The sequence below is a fragment of the Trachemys scripta genome, chromosome 16 (genome assembly GCF_013100865.1).
Source record: "Trachemys scripta elegans isolate TJP31775 chromosome 16, CAS_Tse_1.0, whole genome shotgun sequence".
NCBI lineage: Eukaryota > Metazoa > Chordata > Testudines > Emydidae > Trachemys > Trachemys scripta.
Window position 1 is genome coordinate 17690547 of NC_048313.1, and position 17346 is coordinate 17707892.

Genomic DNA, 17346 nt, shown 5'->3' on the forward strand with positions numbered 1-17346 from the left:
ATTAGCCCTCTTCCTAGCAGGGACAAACCAGAATTTGTCTACCCACTCTCTGGGAGTGGCATTGAGTTGTTTGCACTGGGGGTGGAGGGGTGGGAAGAAGGGAAGGTAACTAAAACAAAGCATCATTGTAAAGATTTTAAAGCCTGTTTTTCTTCCGAGATGGCATATCCTTCATGAACTAGACTGTTTCATCGGTGCTAGCTGACATACGGAGTCTTCGGTATATTTACAATCTACAGAACCTCTCCAGCTACTTAAACATTGCTATTTTGCCTTTGATGGTCTGTATTACCTAAACTTTACTTGCTCTAATATCCAAAACAAATTTGCAGCACAGCTTGTCACCAGACGTGGCTCCTAAGTTTCAATAGCTTTAAAATAGACCAGAACACTTTGCTTCCCAAACAAAGGTACTTTGTTAAAATAGAATTGCATATTCTCTCCCTTGTATATATTGTAGAATTACTGTACACCCAAGTGAACTGTTAAACTGCTGAACAGTAGAAGCTTAAGTGTGCCATTAATTTCTGGGTGACTTTCGGTTATCTTTCAGGGAATTATGAAACCAACAGCGGTTGCAGTAATAGTATTCTTACACATTTTCTTTTCTTGTGGATAAAAAGCTAAATGACTTCAACAGTGAAAAGGGTCAATTCTGTACACAGGGCCGGCCCAACCCATTAGGCGACCTAGGCGGTCGTCTAGGGCACTACAATTTGTGGGGCGGCAACCGCGGCGGTATTTCGGCGGCGGGACCTTCCGCTGCCTCTGTGGGGGGCGGCATTTCGGGGCGGGACCTTCCGCCGCCTAGGGCGGCAGAAAAGCTGGCGGCGCTCCTGTCTACACATTGCACCAAATTTTCAAAGGGGCCTCAAACCAATCTCCAAATTTGAATCCACAATATGTATGTTGAAAACCTTGACTCTGAGTGCACACACGGCACTAATGCATCCAGACAGTGCTCGCAAGTGCTGCTTGTGCAATCAGACTCAGAAGGAAAATTTAAAAGAAAAAATGTCCAAAATGTTGTGGATTATTTGTGTCTATGAAAACCTATGTCATGTCACACCTGATAAGAACGTAAGAACGGCCGTACCGGGTCAGACCAAAGGTCCATCTAGCCCAGTATCCTGTCTTCCGACAGTGACCAATGCCACGTGCCCCAGAGGGACTGACCCTAACAGGTAGTGATCAAGTGATCTCTCTCCTGCTATCCATCTCCACCCTCTGACAAACAGAGGCTAGGGACACCATTCCTTACCCATCATGGCTAGTAGCCATTAATGGACTTAACCTGCATGAATTTATCTAGTTCTCTCTCTCTCTGATGCTTTGGGGGTGAGCTTCCAGACCACAGAGAAGGCTTAAACATTTAGTTCTACACATCATACAGACATTGTTTTATTCTCCTATACCATTAATGGGAAAAACATGCTGTCCTAGACTGGTCATTTGGTTTTCCTGTAAAATACATGCTGGAGAAGCAGGTTGCTGAATAAAAGTTAACAATGGTAAAATGGCACAGTTGGACTCAAGGTAAACAAGGAGAGGTGCCACAAGAGAGAAGACTGAAAAGGGGAAAGCCTGATCTAAACCGAAGTATTTCCCGTACAGTTCTTAACCCTAAATCAAATGTCCAAGCTTAGTAAACTGGAACGTGCCCAAGATGGGAGCTGGCTAAAATGCGCAGCTGCTTGCTTTCTTCCAGTTAACTGGAGAAAGAGAGAAGGAGATTAAGAAAATAATAGATACGCATGGGAGGAGGGGAAAGGGAAAGAGAGACAAACCAAAACACAAAAGGGGTGCTTTAAACATAGTTCCCAATGTTAATACCCCACCTAATTTTTGCACTAATGATTATGTGAGCTACCAAACATTGGAGATGGGTTGCTAACCTTTGCTTTTTTGTTTTGTAAAAATGTTGGATTTAGGGGTATTTCCTTTGGCCGGGTATTGTCTGTGGATTCCAGCCGAAAAGGATTTGTGAAGCAAACAGCCAAATCATAGGAATTATGTTCTTGTATTTTGAAGAAACTGATAAAAACTCAGAAATGGCTAACTGTGTAAAGTTTTTTTTACTCTAATCTAGGGATTAAATGGAGGACCCCTAAACTCATCTCAGTTGTAACCTCACCCAGATGCGAGAGTTCCCTGGAAAGGTGAAAGGTCAGTGCATTAACAATTCACTTGTGCCATTTACTTCTGGAGTCCTAGCCAGCATTTACTAATTCCTTGCTTCTCTGACATGACTATTTGGGAGAAGAGGAACATGCCTGCTAAGAAATCAAGGATAAAAGAAACTCTAAAATATAAAAGTAAAGATGCAAGAAAAAGTAAGCAGAAGGCAGAGCTGCGTTCCTTGTGCGAGGCTCTGTCACTAGGCACCTGACTCCACTGTGCTTTGCTACAGAGCTCTGAACCTCTTTGCACACTTCTCTATTTCTCTTTGAGTGTTGTTTTGACAGAACTCTCTCCAGTCATTTACTGACAGCCTCGTCTGAACATGTTCATTGTCTCTTTACAAACTCCACCCAGAGCAGGAGTGTATTCTGGGTGAAACACCTTCATGTGGCATTAGAAAATGTTTCTCCATTCAGGAGAATGCATTCAACAGCAGCAACAAGAGGTGCAAGTAGAAGGTGGAGCAAAGGCGCTTCCATTGTCTCTAACTTTAGATTAGGGCTGAATAATTGGATGGGCATTAATAACTTTTATAAATGTGCATATTAAGATAATGATAAGAGTAATCAACTATTCTGCTTTAAGACATCAGCTGATCACCTTCAAGGAGCAGAAAAGAATCCACCTTCCTCCACCTTCCATGTAGAACGCTGAACCAATAACAATGTATTATGGAGGGTTCTCTGTCCTCAGAAACATCAGGTACAATCCATTGTTGGAGGCAGGGTAACAGACTAAGTGGACCAGTGGTCTGATTCAATATGGCAACTCCCTCCTACATGCCTAATTTCACCAGTTTTCCTGCGGCTGCAATCTCCTCCATTTATACCAATTAGGTACGGTCCTTAGGCTCCTGGCAAGTTTGCTAATGTGATTCACAGCTAGGCTGTATTTTAGGAGGAGTACCTGCTCTAGTTCCATGTGGTAGTGCCCCATATCCATAAGAAAAGGAGATCTCTGACAAACAGTGTCCCCACTGGTCTCCCTTTTCCATTATTGAGCTGTCTGTTGCCCTGGAAGATTCTGAAGGGTATGCCATGTACCGGCGAAGAAGGCCTCACGCTCTTGGCCTTTGCAAATTTCTGAGCAATGCAACTGGAAAAGTGGCTGTGGGTATTTCTTTGAAGTCAGGTATGAAGAGGAGGAAAGACCCCTAATTGTTACAAACTGTGGGGGGTAGGAAGGGGAAAGAACCATCTGTCTGGAATTTTCTAAAGGCCTCGTACCTCATCATGAGATTTTCAATTCAGCTACTGTTAGGAGAGGAGTAACCAGTCTGCTTATGTATCACATTACAGCTGTGCTCTTACTGTTGCTTTTCAAATGGAGGTCACTGAAGGCTAATTATGGATTGTGCTTCCTCCTGTTACATGGGTAGAAAGATAAAAGGGGGGAGCCGCTTTGTCCCAGAGCCTCAAACACCCCCCATATTTTTCCTGAGCCATAATGCTCATTTTCTACATGCTTTTATCCTGCCCCTGCCACTCCCCATCTCCCATGCTGGGCCCTCAGTCATGCCGCTTACATCTAAAAAAATAAAGAGTTTGAGGGATGGAACGTCTGGCAGGACAAAGCAAACTGGCAGGACACCTCTTGGCAGAACACAACCAAAATATGCAGCAGCAAACTCCAAGATGAGTGAAAAATGGCCCCTGAAGTGAGAGAGGGAAAAACATCTATGATGTGGCTGCCCTACGGGCCTGAGTGGCAAAACAGAACGCAGGGGCTTAAAGTAACAGACTGAAGCAGATGGGAGCCCTGCAAAACATGTCTCAGGGGAGCTCAGTTTGTCTATATTTAGGGATTTCCCCCATACTCACTTTCTTTCCTACAGGGTTTACAGAAACAAACCAGAAGAAAAAGACACTTGCTCCCTCCCTAAAGAGCTGAGAAACTAGCACTACTCATTCCCTGCAATGAGTCGGTGTACCCAGCACTTGAGGCATACTGGACATACTCTGCATTTCCTGGTGCTAAATTGACAGGCCATTTGCAAATGTGGGGATACTTCTGTGAATTTCACAGACATTTTATTATCCCACTTGAGCTTGTGTTTCTAATGGATAAAAAAGGCGTAAGATTGTGAGACGTTTGGATGTATAGCATCACCTGATAGCATATCACTCAGTGTTACCTCCCCGGGTCATTGCCACGTACTTCAGTCTCATCACCAAATACATCTTGAGAGTTGGGGGGGGGGGGGGGGATTACAAACAAAAGCCCAAAGTATGCTTGAAATGAGCTAAAATGTTGCAGGGAATATTTAGATTTTATTCTGCCCAACCAGAACTGCTGGAGTAAAACAAAGGGTCGTTCGATCCCTTTAGCTAATGGCATCTAAAAATCTGAGTTTCTGTTGTTCTTGGCACTGATCTAAAAGGCCATGCTCAATTCACCAGAAGCAAAATCCTATGTGTTAATCACAAAGGAGAACATCGCTTTTTCTGCTCTATAAATGGCCACTTCTTCCTACTTTTCAGTACGAAATGATCTACTACTTGCTTCTGCTCTTGGTCACATGGAGTTGGGTTTTTTATCTTTATTAAATGAATAAAATGTCTCTGGGCCTTAATGAATAAAATAAATCAAAGGGTAAATATGGGATATTTACACATATACACACACACACACGAATGCTGGCAGGCAGAAGACATGAAGATGTCTCTCCTTTCGTCACGGCTGGTAGCTAGGATGCTTTTGCATTGTACGGGTACTGGATACTACCAGAATACTGTAAACAGTCTAAAATTTTTTTTTTTTTTACCCCTGCTAGCATGAATATAAATAACCTGCTGGTGGGATCAGTTTGTGAATTGGGCTTCGAGTTGTGGTAAATGCCTGAGAGATAGAAAACCAGCTTTTCTGATAGCCCATATGTAGTTCTATGGGGGGCGAAGAATTGCAGAAATGAAAACAATGTGGAGGCCCCTCTCTCCCCCCACCCTCGTTTCCCGCCTCCCCTCCTTCTTCTTTCCCGCCTCGCTTCTGTTTGTTTTGCTTTCTCTCTTTCTGAATGAACCCCCCCCCCATTCTCCTTTCCGCCCCCTGCTCAGGCCCCAATGCTGGTGCCTCTTTCTTGGAACTGTGCTGCATGCCAGTTGGAGGCCAGTGTGGGGAGGGGAAACAGGGAAGGGGAGGGGGCAGAGGGAGAGAGCTTTCCTGCAAATCACATGATTACCCAGCTTATATAAATCACAGCTTGTTTTTCTCCATTTGCTGTGGATTTAAAGGCACAGGGTCTCTTTTCCAGAGAAGAGTCTTGTTCGGCCATTTCAAAGTCAGGCCTCCGTCCTGGTGTCACGCACATATACAGGGAGAGAGGTCCTTAAGATCTTTTTGATCCGTATTAGAATAAGTCAGTAGATTGCACTTTCTGATGCAAGGAGAGGACACAGTCGTGATAATAAAAGATGCACACATCCTAGGGCATGCCATAAGTGCTATACATACAACTTCATTAAAACGCAGCCACATCTGGGGTGAAAGATGACAGCTAGGGAACTCCACCACGGCACACCACCAGCTGAGGGAAATTTTGGCAATCGAGGCAAACATTTTTGAAAGCACCACAGGATCTTTAAAGTCAACTAAAGCAGGCAACGCCTTGATTTTTGAGTCCGATGTACAGTGAAACTCAAGTTTATCGACCATGGAAGAATGAAGTGGTGAGTCAGTCCAGCCAGAGGAGTATAGATATATCAAATCTGATCGTTACATTTGTTGGGATGGTTACATTCGGCGTCCACTGTTAAAGAAACTATTAAGAAGAAACAGGAACTTGTCTCAAATAGCAAAGCTAGAAAGCTGTTATCTACAAAAGTAAGGTGGATGCAAATAATCATTCTATAGAAAGAGTTGGCTAGCTGGCGGAATTTTGGAAAGCACTCTGAAGGTGTTATGCTAAGAATTCTTAGCCCTTGGGTTTGTGAGGAAGAGCAAAGGGTGTTTGTTAGCTGTGATGTTCATTGCAGTCTCCAGTGGCTGTTTTAGAAGACTTAGATAAACTTCTAGATTTCAGAGCAGCAGCCGTGTTAGTCTGTATCCGCAAAAAGAACAGGAGTACTTGTGGCACCTTAGAGACTAACAAATTTGTTAGTCTCTAAGGTGCCACAAGTACTCCTGTTCTTTTTTTTTGATAAACTTCTAGGAAGTTTTCCAACTACCCTTCATTCTGTATGACACACCTATATTAGTGGTAAGATCTCTTTCCATCCTGTGCAGACCTATAGATGAGTGAACTCACTTAGGAAGAGGCCACCATGAGAAGCCAGAAGACTGTTTCTCCATTTGTCATGTTGTGCATTTCAGACTACATTCCAGTGAATGCTGTGTTGTCACAAATAAAATGAGGAGCAAGTGCTAATTTCTTTCATAGAAACAAAGCATAAACTGAGAGGAAATGGAAAAACTTAAAGAAATATTTTTCTGCATATGTTAAAAAGCTAAAGTATTTTTTCACCGAGTTTTTTTTTTTTTTGGGTGGGTAGGGGAGTTATATATTTTAAGGAAGGGGTGCTAATGTTGAAATTGGGCTGTCGATTAGTCGGTTAACTCACACAATTAACTAAAAAAAATAACTGCGATTAAAAATTAAAAATTAATCTTGATTAATCACAATGTTAAACCAATAGAATACCAATTGAAATTTATTAAATATTTTTGGATGTTTTTCTACATTTTCAAATATATTGATTTCTGTTACAACACAGAATACAAAGTGTACAGTGCTCACTTTATATTATTTTTATTATAATTTTTACAGTGCAAATATTTGTAAACAAAAGAAATAGTATTTTTCAATTCACCTCAAACAAGTACTGTAGTGCCATCTCTATTGTGAAAGAGTAACTTACAAATGTAGATTTTTTTTGCTACATAACTGCACTCAAAAACAAAACGTAAAACTTTAGAGCCTACAAGTCAACTCAGTCCTACTTCTTGTTCAGCCAATCGCTAAGACAAACAAGTTTGGTTACATTTGCAGGAGATACTGCTGCCTGCTTCTTATTTACAATGTCACCTGAAAGTGAGAACGGGCATTCACATGGCACTTTTGTAGCCGGGGTTGCAAGGTATTTACGTGCCAGATATGCTAAACATTTGTAAGCCCCTTCATGCTTCAGCCACCATTCTGGAGGACATGCTTCCATGCTGATGATGTTCATTACAAAAATAGTGTGTTAATTAAATTTGTGACTGAACTCCTTGAGGGAGAATTGTATGTCCCCTGCTCTGTTTTACCTGCATTCTCCCATATATTTCATGTTCTAGCAGTCTCGGATGATGACCCAGCACATGTTGTTTGATTTTTGAACACTGTCACTGCAGATTTGACAAAATGCAAAGAAGTTACCGATGTGAGATTTAGCTACAACACTCGACCCAAGATTTAAGAATCTGAAGTGCCGTCCAAAATCTGAGAGGGACGAGGTGTGGAGCATGCTTTCGGAAGTCTTAAAAAAGCAACACTCAGATGTGGAAACTACAGAACCCGAACCACCAAAAAAGAAAATCAACCTTCTGCTGGTGACATCTGACTCAGATGAAGAAAATGAACATGCATCGGTCCTCTCTGCTTTGGATCGTTATCGAGCAGAACCCGTCATCAGCATGGATGCATGTCCTCTGGAATGGTGGTTGAAGCATGCAGGGACATATGAATCTTTAGTGCATCTGGCACGTAAATATCTTGTGATACCGGTTACAACAGTGCAGTGCGAACGCCTATTCTCACTTTCAGGTGACATTGTAAACAAGAAGCGGGCAGCATTATCTCCTGCAAATGTAACCAGACTTGTTTGTCTGAGAGATTGGCTGAAGTAGGATTGAGTGGACTTGTAGGCTCTAATGTTTTACATTGTTTTAATTTTGAATATAGTTGGTTTTTTGTACATAATTCTACATTTGTAAGTTCAACTTTAATGATAAAGAGATTTCACTACAGTACTTATATTAGGTGAATTGAAAATACTATTTATTTTATTTTTTACAGTGCAAATATTTGTAATAAAATAAATATAAAGTGAGCACTGTACACTTTATTCTGTGTTGTAATTGAAATCAATATATTTGAAAATGTAGAAAACATCAAAAAAATTTGAATAAATGGTATTCTATTATTAACAGTGCGATTAATCACGCAATTAATGTTTTTAATCACTTGACAGCCCTAGTTGAAACTACTCTGTATATATAAATATAAGGTGGATGTATATCATTTGTAACTGTACTGAATTAAAACCAGCAAGATGCTTGAGACGATGAATTATTTTATGCAACACTTCACAATGTGTGACACTAATAATGAAGAACATTGTATTACTTAGAGGAGGGGGGAAATCAGCAAGCTGAAAAGGGACAGAGATAAACAGGACTTTTCAAATGGCTAAAATCCTTCCGAGATATAAAAGTTCATAACACTCTAAAAACATGGGATATATCACCCCTTCCTCCCACAAATATTTCTTCCTTTGTTCTTTGTTACATCATCATCTTAACCTCTGAGGATAGGACAAGAAGCAATGGGCTTAAATTGCAGCAAGGGAGGTTGTGGAATCTCCATCACTGGGGATTTTTAACAGCAGGTTGGACAAACACCTGTCAGGAATGGTCTAGATCAGGGGTGTTTAGACGTTTGTACTGGTGACTCCTTTCACATAGTAAGTCTCTGATAAATATATTAAAAAGTGTTTTTAATGTAACACCATTATAAATGCTATAGGCAAAGCGGGGTTTGGGATGGAGGCTGAGAGCTCACGACCCCCCATGTAATAACCTCGCTGCCCCCTGAGGGGTCCCAACCCCCAGTTTGAGAACCCCAGGTCTAGATAATACTTAGTCCTGCCTTGAGTGCAGGGGACTGGACTAGATGACCTCTTGAGGTCCCTTCTAGTTCTATGATTCTATCATCCAGGTAGCAGACATAAAAATTCTGGGCCAAGTTTAGTCCTGGAGTAGGAAAACTCCATTGAAAGAAAGAAATAATGGAGATATCCCATCTCCTAGAACTGGAAGGGACCTTGAAAGGTCATTGAGTCCAGCCCCCTGCCTTCACTAGCAGGACCAAGTACTGATTTTGCCCCAGATTCCCAAGTGGCCCCCTCAAGGATTGACCTCACAATCCTGGGTTTAGCAGGCCAATGCTCAAACCACTGAGCTATCCCTCCCCCCAACTGAAATTGGCTTCACTGAAATTACACCTGCTTACTTGGGCTGAATGTGGACTCAGATCTCTGTATCGTAATAGCATCAATGCTGTCAGGAAGCCAATGTCACATGCTGCAAGTATTTGCCATAGAGAATAGCCTGCTCCTACAAGGTGAAACTTCCTGCGGATTGGAGAAAAGCACAATCATGTGCACTCATCGGTCTGTCGCTGACAGGGGCAGTTCTATGAAAGAGTCTGCATCAAGACTGCTTTGATAGATTACTTGTTCACTCAAACAGATAGAAGTAATTTTCAAGTGTGTAAAGACATCTTCTGGAAAATAGCAAAAATTTAATTAGGGATGGGCGATTCTGATCAAGTGCATTTTAAACCCATTTAAACTTTCTAGTTCCACCTTTACTCCTAGAACTACTTCTTTGGAAAGCTGTGAACAGTTTGGTTATTTTGTTTGTTTTCCATATGCATACTGAAGGGGTCCATCCGCTTACAATTCTCTGAAAGAAAGTCACCAAATATTTTGCTGTTCCTAGGCAACCACCATCTCCACCAGCATGCCAGAGTTGCTGTCAGTTGTGAACAGGGTATCTTGTAAATTTTAGAGGTGCCAGCCATCACCGTAGTAGTGTACTGGGCGTGCAAGGAATAAGCTGCCTTGATTCGCAAGTGTAGCATCAATAGAAAGAATACTGGGTAATACAGGCACTAGAAACAACACAGCCTCAATGTCAGGATTGACCCAAACTGATACACTGTTGTTGGACTTAAAAATGACCTGTGATGAATCTCATGCTAGCAAAAGAAATCAAATCACACCTTGGACCAAATTCTTCTCTGGTGTAATTCCACTAAGTCAGCTGAGTTACGCCAGAAAGGAATATGGAAGTTCCAGTAAATACAGTAATTTACTGCAGTGCCTTGGAATCTGTTGATAAATCTTGGTAAATATTTGTATGCTAGTCTGTTCTGTTCGACTTAAATTTATCTTCTAAAGTCACATCAGTATCAACTGAAATAATAGCAAGTGATGTGAACTTATGAGGGCTGTGGTAACAGCAGAGAAGGGAGAGCATGTGCGTCTATAGGAGGAGAGTGCTGCAAATCTCTATGTGGAAGGAAATGGTGTTGAGTGTGTTCTGTGCATGTGTATACAGGGGAAATGATTGTGTTGCTATGTGTGAGGGAAGGCACGTAAGTGTGGTGCATGTGAGTGTAGCAGGAATGGAGTGTGTCTGTGGTAGACACAGTAGCGTGTGCCTGTGTATTTGTGTGTGTGCACAAGTGGGCAGGAATGTGAGTGTGAAGAGACTTATTTATTCTGGGAATGAAGGGCTTATGGCTGACCTGAGTGGAGCTGTTCATAGCAATGACAGGGTTTGGCAGAGTGCAAGTGGCAGTTGATTTTGCTTTGCCTTTATCAGTACATGTCACTGAAGCAGTATGCAATTACATTATTTTTCAGCAGCTGTGTTTATCCTGTCAAATAAGGACATAAAATTAAAAACTTCTTATAAAAATAGCAACACAACTTCCACATTTTCGTATTTTAATGTAAAATCAGATGAAGCAAAACTTGTTACACTGTTCTGGGGAACTAGCATGGGAATATGATCTGGCTTGAGTTTCCTCAGCGTTGCATATACGCTTTTTTAAAAACAGACTAGCAAGCTGGGATTCTGTGTTTCACATTTTCTCTAACGGATTAGGCATTTCCCTCCTGTCCCCCTTCATTACTAGGCATTTTTGAAATGCTGAACTTATTTTTCATTCAGCCAGTCTTTTTGTGTGCGTGTGCACTAGTTTAGAGGAAATAAGTGCAGATATACAGTTGACACGGGCATACTTAAAAGGGCAGGGTCATATTACTGTTCATAATTTTTAAAGAAATGTTCCTCATTTATAACACCACCTGCAAATTTGAAACTGAAACTCTTCCTTACAAAAGCTTCTTTCAGCTACATAAGCACAGTGATTTGTTACTGCATGAAAGCTTATAAGCATTCGAGTTGCACAAACTGGTTTGCTGTTGTAGGGTTGCTTGAGTGTTGGGCTGCACACACTGGTTTGTTGCAATAAGGTAACTCAGGAGTGCTGGGATATGCACCTTTTTTAATTTGGGGACGGCTTTTTGTGCTGGAATGCTGGCACTGTACTTTTAAATAAGAACTGAAGTACTTATTTTGAATAAAATAATCATATGCATGCTGTAAACAGGCACTCAGATACAATGGTAATACTAGAGACCCTATAAGAACTTGATTAGAATAGATTGTTCACAGACAGAAACAATAGATGTGGGAAATTCTGGCCCTTCCTCGCCTTAACAGTATCTTAAAAAGAAAAAACCCAACACCAACAGAGTGACTGGCTGTCAAAATCAAATCAGATAGCCCATTTTACAACGATTTGATTGTATCCCTCTTCCCCTTCATATTTTGCTAGTTTTCTTACATTGTTAGCTTTTTGGGATGACGATCCTGACCTCGTGTGTTGATAAAACACTGAGCACCAGGGGGTCCCAATCTTGGTTGTGGTTCCTGGGTGTTACTGAAACTTAAACAAAATTATCCTTTTTGGAATTCTGTCTCATTCAGATTTTCCTGCCTGTTTTAGATTTTAGTCCAATCGCCTAATAAAGCCTCGGGATGTAGCTAAGTTTCTCACACCTTTCTCCTCTTCCTCCTTCTTGAACATCTTGTTGTTGTTTATTTTAGGGCTCAAAGAAGTTTTGGCTTGACGGTGTTGTATTTGGTATGAGAGAGACAAGGAGGGTGACTGAGGTACTGACACAGCTACAATGACAGCGTATTTAGTATTGTCGGATGCAGATCAGGCAGAGTCAGCATTTAACAAAGCTTTCTGAGCCCCCCCTCCTCCTGATTTGCAACATCTCTACACTTCCCAATCCTGGGCCTCCCTTGCAGAGAGGCTGCCAAATCCAGCACATCAGTCTGGTGGTGTTGTAACAGGGATAAAAGTCCAGGAGGGGCCATGCCAGCAATCTGGAACTATTGTATTTCTGTTTCATTCCCTGGAGCCTTGGGGTTGGATCTGGAATCTGTGTCTTACCTGTTCAGATGTGTGTTGTGGCTTCTGGCAGGTATCAGTCCCAGCTAGTACAAAACGATCACATATTTTCTTTGGATCAACACATGGGGCTTAAGAAATTAGATTGTTTTGAGATTTATTTTTTTTTACACTTGTGTTTTAATCATGCATTGCTTGCTTCAGTAACCCTTTGCTACGCAGTCTCTGGATAACAACCTACAGATCCAGCGCCATTACTTTTCTCTTCTCGTTAACCAGTTTATTAGAACACTAGGGGAATTACATAAAATACCACCGACAAAGCAGCACTTGGGTAAATAGAGTAGATTGACATTCCATTTTTTTTATAGTCTGTTTGAGATGATGCCACCTGCTGGACACCTGCTGTAAAATCTTTAAAAAGGGGTATGCAAATCATTTCCACTCTATCACCTAGCCACCTCTAACCTGACTGGCATATTTTGGATATTTTTCTCTAAAATTATTACTACTCATATTTTCATGTCTTCAAACTCAACAGAAACTTCAGCTGTGATCACAGGTTCAGTCCTTCTAGGGGCACAACGTAGTGTTTCCTGTGTGAAACCATATTTAGTTCCCATGGAAAATGACACATCCCTCTAAACCCCACCCACATGGTTCAGATATTTGGCATCCAGCAACTGATTCCCCTCGTGGTTCAGATATTTAGAGTCCAAATCCATTGGCATAAGAGCACAATATGCCCTTGATTAAAGGAAATGTGTGTGACCATGTGGCTGGTGCAGTTTCTTATGTCATTCACCAATGCACCATTGGGCGAAATACCTATGGGTCTGATTCTAATACCATTACTCTAAACTGCAAGAGAAATTTAGGCAGGCAGAATGTAATTATTAGTCAGGATGGGCAGGGATGGTGTCCCTAGCCTCTTTGCTAGAAGCTGGGAATGGGCGACAGAGGATGGATCACTTGATGATTACCTGTTCTGTTCATTTCCTCTGGGGCACCTGTCATTGGCTACTGTCGGAAGACAGGATACTGGGGTAGATGGACCTTTGGTCTGACCCAGTATGGCAGTTCTTATGTTCTCAATTAGCTGCATTGGAATTTAGACAAGACATCGCGGTTCACATACCTGTTCCTGTAAAAAAAAAAAAAAAAAAAGCCACAGCGTCTTTCATGACGACAAATGGTCAGGGTTTTGGGTGTACATCACACCCAAAACAGCATATCCTGCAGTGCATTGCCCTCTAACAACATGGTGAAACACTGGGTCAGTACTCACTCAGAGGGAAGTCTGACACCTATTGAATCACCAGTCCCATATCCTGCAGCATTATCCTTGAGGAAAGATAGTGCTTGTAAGAGCAGATAAAATCACAGCATGTAATGGTACAGCAGCAGGTGTTTAGTTATGCCAGTAATACTTTCTAGGAAGTCATAATAACAGTAAGAGCCCCTCTTGGTATCTGCTTTCTGAGGATGAAGCTGTGCAAGCATATGGTTCACAGGCACAGAATAAATATTTCATTAATCATAAGTGAGGATTCTCTTCTATAGTATGTTCTTCTCTCTATTCTTTGGCAACTGCTCCCCCTCCAGGACATCTTCCTTTCTGCAATACGTTTATCTTTGTAAAATATGGGTAACTTCTGTGCTTTCAGCTGTTGTGTTTGGATAGATCTAGAGTGGTACTTAAATCTGAGAACTCCCAAAGGTGTCAGACAAACTCGTCTTTCCTGGTTCAGTGAATGTTCTTTAATAATATTTAATTATTGTATCTCTCTCTCTCTATATATATATATATAGTTATTTTAAGAGTGACAACATTTTCAGGCCTTTTAAATAAAATAAATTTGGGGAGTGGTTGTTTTTTTGATTCTGGGTTGCTGAGTTATTGCTAATTATCCCATCATCACTACTGGCAGAATGTTACTTGTACTGCTGTCATCTTGTTCATGTTAATGTTTTAAATACATCATTCAGACCATTTAAGTACCAGCTGGAACAGCACTGTGAATGGGCTTTCTTTGGTGACTGATATGTGTCCTGCTGGAGGTAGAAAACACTAAAACAACCGGGCATAATATCACCCAAATTTATCCTTAACAACAGTTTGGATCATCGGTGACAGTGAAGAATGGGCTAAAGCTACATTTAAACCAGACGGGCTTGATCTCTCAATCATAACCAAATTTACTTCTATCCCACACACTCCTACCCTAGTGTTTATATCACACTGTTTATTACTGAACATGATGGTGAAACTGAAGTTATGGTGAACATGATGGTGAAACTGGAGTATGTCCGTGCTGGTAGTCTGTGGAGAGCTGGAATGTCACAGGGTTCTGGCTTTTTCTAGTTTCCCATTGCCTGAATGCCTATAAAAGCAGCTGTAAACAAGAAGGAGGAGCCAACCTAGCCATCTCTATTAGGAGAGGCTGCTACATAGGAGGAGGATGAGATGAATGGGGAGTCACCAGGCACCATCAGGAGAGGAACGAGGAGCTGCCAATGGGACCTGATGACAGAGAAACATATGCCAGGTACCAGAGATGAGAGAAAGGGAAAAGTGTAGAGTAAAAAACTGAGGTGTGATTGTTTTTTTTTTTCAAAGGCAGAACATGCATTGCATTAAAGATATTAACTCTACCTCAATACTTGCCTCATTTTACTTTTCCACAAAAGCTATTATAGTAGTTGCACAGGGCTGGTGCCTGACTGCGAACAGGATGGTGTTGAGAGGGGAGATGTCCTCACTATTAACGGGTATCCGACACTGCCAGATTGAGAACCCCCAGTGTACATCAAAGTTCATTTAAAGCTCCCTGCTGTGTTATTTTGGGGGGCTGTGTTCCTCTCCTTAAAGGTTCACATCACATGAAATGGTTTCTTTGGTCGAACAAGAAAGCCCCACATCTTTGCAGTCCTGTTGTATGGGACAGGTTGCAAATCAGCTCAAACACTCCCTTCCTTAGAGGTTTTTAAGGTCAGGCTTGACAAAGCCCTGGCTGGGATGATTGAGTTGGGGATTGGTCCTGCTTTGAGCAGGGGGTTGGACTAGATACCTCCTGAGGTCCCTTCCAACCCTGAGATTCTATGATTCTTCCTCCCGTTATTTTTAATATTGTTCCCCACAACCAAACTGTCCCCCCCCCTTAAAAAACCTGTATCAATTTTTAAAAATCACTTACCTTTTCAAGGTGCCATACACAGATGTTTCCTGCCTGATGGAAGGATGCTCCAGTCACTCACATACTGGCATATTTACAGCCTTTCAGTCAATCTCAGGGATACCACGGGAGCCACAAAAGGGCGGCTTCCTTACCTTCTGCCCACAGGGCACACAAAAGAAAATTGCAGGCACAGGTGGTGAGCATGGGTATAGGGTACTAGCTCAATTCAAGCACTGCTCTCAGTGCAGTCAAGGAAACAGCTGAGCCCGGTGGAAGAGATTAAAGGTTGAAAGGGAGAACAGCCCAGTGGTTAGGGTGCAAGCAGAGGACTTGGGAGGCTTATTTTCAGTTCCCTGCGCTGACAGACTTCCTGTGTAACCTTGAGCAAGTTGCTACAGTCTTTCCGTGCCTCAGTTTCCCATGTGTGAAATCAGCACTTTTCTACATCTTAGGGGCATTGTGAGATTAAATGCATTAAAGACTGTGAGATGCTCAACTCCCACAGTCATGGGGGGGGGGGGGCTATACATATCTTAAATAACAAGAGCTGGTTTTTGTGACATACAAAACCTATGGATGGGCTAGGGGAGAAATTGGTGGGCTAGTCCTGAAATGAAGCTAAGGACGATATGAGCTGCTGCTGTCTGTGTGAGGGGAGATGGAAGCTAATGGAGGATCCCAAAGCTGCCCCTAGGTGTGAAGCCGGGAGGAAACGAAAGCAATAGAAGCGGGGGGGGGGGGGGGGGGGGGGGGGGGGGGGGGGGGGAGGGGAACATGGCAGGGGGGGCAGGGTGGTATACTGGGGGGGGAGGCTGCCCTATAGCTCACAGCGACCCGTCTAAGTATTTCCATCATGCCCCCTCCTAGCCCTGGTACAGCAGAACCACACCAGGGATGAGGGGCCTGCAGCTGTCCTGTGTGGAAAGGCCTAGGCCAGGCCTTGGGCGGGGGGGGGGGGGAGCGGTGGCCCTGGCGGACACCACGTTTCCATGGCACCCGTTCCACGCGCTCAGGTGGGCCTGGCCAGCGCCGCCCTGCCCCGTGACGAGCTGCCCGGGGGTGGGAGGGAGGCACCTGACTGGGGCAGCTTCGTTATTAGCCCAATTACTAGTCTTGGGGTGGGGGCAACAGGGGAGCACCTGCCGCCCCACCCGCGTGGGTGGAGCTGAGGCGGGGCCTACGCGAGGGAGCGACCCGACCTTTCCCGCCATTTCTGCCCACCCTGAGGCCGCCCGACATCCCCCATCTCCCGCCCCCTCCCTGGCCATTGGCTGCCCTTGTGTGTGACGTGAGCCAAAGAGGGCGCGGCTTTGGCCCGGATGTGCTGCCCGCCGGCGGGAGATGGGTAGTTGAGTCATGCTCGTGCGCCTGGTGGGCGTGGCCAGGGGAAGGGCCGAAGTGGGGCAGGGGCGTGTAGGATGGTCCTGGGGGGAAGGGAAAGAACAAGAGGGGGAGGGTACTGTGGGACTGTACAGGGTAGGGGTAATGGGGGAGGGTACTGGGGGGGGCTTAAAGGGGGACAGAGCAATGGGGGGAGGGGAGGATACTGGGGGGGCTGTATGGGGTAGGGGTAATAGGGGGAGGGTACTGTGGGGGCTCTATGGGGTAGGGGTAATAAGGGGAAGGTAGCGAGGGACTATAGGGGGAAGGGGCAATGTGGGGAGGGGGAGGATGTTGGATGGCTCTATGGGGTAGGGGTAATAGGGGGAAGATAGTGAGAGGCTATAGGGGGGGAAGGGGCAATGTGGGGAGGGGGAGGATATTGGGGGGCTGTAGGGGGCAGAATCCTAGAAA